Raw genomic sequence first — 6,111 nt, 5'->3', positions numbered from 1 at the left:
AATGCTAGGGCAAATGAGATTTACCTAATTAGTTCTAACCCTTGTTCAAATTATATTCAAATAGAAAAAGAAAAGAGATTACCAATCACACCATAAGAAAAGAGAGAGAGAGAGAGAGAGAGAGAGAGAGAGAGAGAGCAAGGAGACTACACCGTGATTTATAGTGGTTCGGTCACAACTTGACCTACTCCACTACCCAAGTACTTAGTATTTCCTTGTGATTTTCTCCACTACAGTGAGACTCCTCAACGCCGACTCACAAAGTGTTACAAACAATCACCACCTCCACAAGGGGACACACCCTTGTATACAATCCACCTCCGAGGATATTCTTCTTCGTTGTACCGCCCCCTTGAAGAAAGAAACTCCTCTCTGCAACTCCAAAAGAAGGAAGGAAAAGAAATAAAAGCTCTCAAGCCTCTTTAAGGCATATACAACTCTCAAGCTCACAATATTCTCCCAATGATTGAAACTAAATGCTTAGGGAGATCCTCTTGACAAGAAATGAATGCAAGTTTAAATGCACAAGATGAAGAAGAAGATTTCTTTTCATTTTCAAAGATTAAAGTTCTAGGGTTTCAAAGATAATATCTCAAAAGAATAATTTGAAGGTCTTTAATGGTCTTTAAATAGCTCTAGTTCATTTCGGACCATTCAGGGGCAAAACTATAATAAACTGGGTACGTATACCTACCCTGCGCAGGCCCTAACGACTCTTTTGCCAGACCGGGGTGGTCGACAGAGCTACAGCGGTCGCCCGCCCTTATCGGGCATTCATTTTTATTTTTGAAAGTCAAATCGCCACGGTCGACCAAGGTGACCGCGGTCGCCTGCCGAGGGCTACCTGTTTGACAACAATTTGGCTCAAAAAATGAGTCGCGGTCGACCGACCTATAGCGGTCGCCCTCCAAAACCTTCTGGGATGATTTCTCAATTTTGAGAAATCATTCCGTGGTCGCCCGGCTTGACCTGGTCGACCGGCCCGACTTTTTGAAACTTTATCCCAATTTTAAACTCTCCAATTAAAGATAAGAGATCAAAACATTCAAGCAAACAAGTTAAATCTAAAGTGCAATGCAAATGTAAAGAGCAAGAGATAAGAAAGAGTGCACCTGAGATTTAAAGTGGTTCGGTCCTCAAACCCACGAGGCCTACTCCACTTCACCAACCAAACACGTTGATGGCTTCACTATGTTGATCTTCTTAACTTCGGCGAAGACCGGTGCCAATTACAATCTCCAATTGCTTTAACCTTGGTAGCAATCCTCACCACGGAGAGAGGGCTCTGCTTCTCCGATCACTCGTCCAAATACAATGTTTGATGAAGAAAGAAAGAAAACAAAAATCCTTCCAAAGGGTTACAATCTTGATATAGAAGATGTACAAATAAATTCTAGCTCAAATCCTTTGCAAATAGACTAAGAGAGGCTGAAGGGTGGTTTTTTTAACTCTAAATATGTTCAAATGAGGCTTAGGAGTGTTAGAATTAAGTTTAGAAAGGTTAAAGACCTTTTTATAGGCAAGGGAGACTAAAACTAGCAATTATAGGGCCCACAACGACTAGTACGGAGGCTAAGCATGGAGTTCTGTGGCACCTGTTAGCCATTTTTATTTTGGTCCAGGTGCCTCCACGGAGCTCCGTGACATCCCACGGAGTTCCGTACACGGAGCTCTGTGGGATCCCACGGAGGTCTGTAACTAGTTTTCCAGGTTACAACGTCTAACTTGTAAAATTCATATCTCCTTCGTTTCTCATTGGATTTCGACATTCCTGTGCTGTAGAAGAAGGATATCTATCTGTTAAAAATAGTTTAAAAAATCTTTAAAAAAGTTTTGGACCAGTTATTATTAAATTAAGTTCTGTGGTCACAAAATGAATTACTAAGCAAGTGCCAATGATGTCTATCTTTTGGGTGTGTTCTCTAAGGCTTGTCCCAAGATATTTATCATGTTTTAAGACCCTAATAGAGTATGTGGATCCGCAAGCCATGTGTTGAGATGAGTTGTGTAATGATGATTGACATCTGAGATTCCTGTATAATGCTCAACTCCTCAAAGCAACACATTAATCCATAAATGCTAATCAATTTGAGCTTACACAAGGGTTAAAACCCTTACCTCTCCAACAATGGTGAAAACCCCACCAATACCCTCTTCTTACAACTCAAGCAAAACCCAACTCCCTCTTTACAATGTCTTCACAACCCAAAAACACCATAAAAGGAACCCCAATAACCTTGGATCAATGTCCTTGCAAAGGAAGAAGAAGAAGAAACCCTTGGAGAGAGAAAAACCCCTTTCTTGTAGAGAAAAGCTATTAAACAGCATTAGTTTGCCCGACCGTCGCGGTCGACGAGCCACCGTGGTTGCCCGCCCCTATTGGGCGCCCTTTTTTATTTTCAAATTTCTTACCGTCGAGGTCGACCGACCCATGGCGGTTGTCCTGCGAGGTTAACCTGTTTGCTCAAAAATTCGGCTCAAAAACCTATCTCGGGACACCCCTTTCTGGCGTTCCAGGGACACCTCCGCGGTCGCCTGGCCCAACCCGGTCGACCGGCCCGATAAAATTCAGCAAGTGCTGGATTTCCAGCTACCTTGTCGCGGTCAATCGGAAGACCCTCGGTAAACCGGCCCTAGTAAAAATTCTATTTTTACTTTAAAGTTCAGGGGCTTTGGGCAATGGTCTTCGAGCTTAAGTCCTAGGTTTTCAAAACACATTTTTGGGTGTGTTGATGGTTTTCAAGGATGTAAAATGTTAAGTGTAAAAATTATTTGAAAATCTTTTGAAAGTGCATTTAAACATAAAATCAAGAGGACTCCAAAATACAAACTAAAAGATGTAAACATTGAGTCTTCTTGGAATGTATAGGCTCTTTTGCACTTTCTTGGACTTCTTCGGCTTGAGTGAACATCAAAAGTTTAAGCTCACAAAGATAGGATTTGATCTTCCAAAAAGGTTGTTTAGAAAGGTTTTTATGATGTATATATAGCCCATTTGAAAATATGACTGTTTGGGGGTAAAACTGTAACAAACTGGGTTAAAAAGGTCAACCTGTAAAAGCCCCTACGGCTCTTTTGCCATACCGGCGCGGTCGACTGGGCCACGGCTGTCTCTCGCCCCTATCGGGCAAACCTTTTTAATTTCAAAATTCAAATCATTGCGGCCGACTGGCCCAATGGCGGTCGCTCGACGAGGGCTACCTGTTTCTTAAAAATTTAAGCGCAAAACCTTTCCGCGGTCAACCGGCCCTTGGAGGTCGTCCGCCCCAAACCCATGACGGAATGGTTCTGCTTTGACAGAACCATTTCCGTGGTCGCCCAGCTTCCCCCGATCGACTAGACCTCTCTTTTCTCACAAGTGCTGGGTTTTGCAGCCTTGCTTCCGTGGTTGCCCAGGAGACCCCTGGTCGACTGACCCTGGTTAAAATTCCATTTTAACTTATAAGTTTCAAGGATTTTGGGCCATGGTCTTTGGGCTTAAGTCCTAGGTTCTCAAACACATTTTTGGGTGTGTTAATGGTTTCCAAAGACATAAAAAGTTAGGTATGAAAACCATTTGAAAACCTTTTGAAAGTGCATTTTACATCTAAATAAGAGGACTCCAAAATACATTCTAAAAGTAAAAGGACCTTGAGTCTTCTTGAAATGGTTGGCTCATTTGCACTTTCTTGGACTTCTTCGGCTTGTGAGTGAACTTCTTGAACTCGTTCTAGCTCTTGTGACCTCCTCCAATCTTCAATACATGTTGAATGGTATATGAGGTGTCACCATAGCATGTTCAACTCCAAGCTCCTTCTTGACACTTGCTAGGAACTTGTGGAATCTTCATCTTCGAGCTTCTTTGACTTGATCATCTCCAAATGGAGATGTCTTCACTGTATGTGCAAGCTCTTAGTTCCTTTGCTTCTTGATCCACAAGTCATGTGTTGAGAAGAGTTGTGTAATGGCGATTATGTCATGAAAATCATGTATACAACACAATACCTCAAAGTAACACATTAGTCCATAAATGCTAATCAATTTGAGTTTGCTAGCATCAAAACAAGAAGGTAAGGTGAATGATTAGACCCATGGGAACCCTTGGGCTTACATAGTAGTTACTGGATTGGCTTTGTCAGGAACCTGATCCAATATACTAAAATGCCAAAGGAAGCTTTGTCGAAACTTTTGCCTGGTGAGGTATTTGGCATACACGCAAAATAAGAGAGCCCTATGCCAAGCCGCTTGATAGGTAAGATCATCCACATCTCGAGCTGGGGAAAATGTCTCAATTAGCTAGTTGACGAGGACACCCTCTGAAGTCATGAAGTCCGAAGGGTCTTGCCCTTGGATGCAAAAAATCGCTTGAGTCATTGTAGATAACCCGGCCTAATGATAGGCCTGAAAGAGGGTCTTTCCTCTGGCACACCGAGTAAGGTACAAAACTCCTCATGGGTGGGACAAACTTCTTCCAATCCGAATCGAAAGACATGATTGTCTTTGTCCCAACATCGAGCAGCTGCTCTGAGCATATTCCAATCGATCTTAATGGAGGAAAGCAAAGGGAAGAACTGTTCGAATGGACTTGTGTACCATCAGCTAAAGTCGAGACTTTCGACGAAGTAGAAGTTGTGGATCCAATCATTCAATTCTTTCTAGTGGTTCATTATCTATCTACATGGAAGACAGAGAACATTAACACGGTAAATTTTTTTTTAAAAGAACGGTAAAACATTTGTTTTTTTATTTTTGTTGTTTTCTTTTTTTGTAATTTTTACAAATTTTGGACGGATCCTGGACAAGCGAGGGATTGAGAATAAGGTCTGCTCCTGCAGTTTGAGAACTGGGAGGACACCCCCGAAATGACTGAATTTGATCAGGGTTCAGATAACCCTACTCTCGAGATGACAATTGGACAAAGGTTCGACACTTAGATTATGACAAAGGTTGGGGCGGGTATATCTTCTCGTGAGAAGACATATTCATTCGAACAGAGCCCTGGTGCTTCGACATTGAACAGGTCGGGACAGGATTGTCTTCAAAACTGAAGACAAAATGACCTGAGTGTGATTCCTGAATTATGAACAAGACATTGGTCGAAAAAAGGGCCATCCTCCCAGAGGAAGATTAATACAATTTGGGCAGAGTTCTGCCGTTGTCTTGACCATAATGGGTGGTCGAGATGAGTCTAACCTTTCGGAAAAGACTTGGATTGAGCAGAGCTCGGGTACTGTGACCATAATAATGGTCATAACAAGATTATCATCGTACAAGAAGATGGGTTTATTTGGGCAGAGCTCCGCTGCTTTTAACCATAGCAAGGGTCGGGAAGGTCTATCTCTGTGTGATAAGACAACTTGAAAGAGGATTTGACTGAGGTGGTTGGGGTAAGTCTAGCGGAAGATAGACTTATCCATGCAGAGCTTCGCCGTCTTGACTATAATGATAGTCAGGACGGATCGATACACGAAAAGCAGTAGAGCCTGACGAGGCTGAGACCAAGAAGGTCTGGATATGAAGATGATTGAGGGGTTACAATGACCTTTGAAAGATGGGACCAGAATGAGGATCTTTGGCTAAGCGTGTTAACCGCAGGACAAACATCCTTCCAGGGTACAATAGTTGCTTTATCCAAGGAATGTGATGATATGGGTTTGTAAACATAACTCTGGACAAAACTACAGGTTTGACAGTAACCTCTAGTTTATGGTAAAATGAGCTGCGACCGTTTGCGCATCGAGCTAGGGTAATGACATCCCAAGCAAGAAATATGGAAACCCGGGGACACCTTTCTAGACTCGCTTGGCATGCCCGAGGTGGGCCAAAGGTTTAGGGTATTCCTATTTGGGAAGACCCTCGCATCTCTCAAGAGTAACTTGTTTTGGCTTTGCCTAACTCTAAGCTCAGCATGCCCTATGCGAGTATGGTAGCATCTATGTGTGTATGCTGGGCTGATGCATTATGATGAAGGCTTGAAGGTCCCTCTTGCCGAAGTGATTAAAAAACCGTTGCAAGGTGGTCCTCAGCGCTGCGAGAAGTTTAATACATCATCGTTTTAACGCCACCACAAGGGCGACGTGCAAAGATGTGGTGCTTTCACATCAAATGGAGGCGAGATCAGCTACAATCGGG

Source organism: Tasmannia lanceolata, unplaced genomic scaffold (genome assembly GCF_043159265.1).
Source record: "Tasmannia lanceolata isolate RefF3 unplaced genomic scaffold, GAP_Taslan_0.1 ptg000013l, whole genome shotgun sequence".
Classification (NCBI taxonomy): domain Eukaryota; kingdom Viridiplantae; phylum Streptophyta; class Magnoliopsida; order Canellales; family Winteraceae; genus Tasmannia; species Tasmannia lanceolata.
The sequence above is the reverse complement of the archived record's forward strand: the minus strand, read 5'-3'. Positions refer to the sequence as shown.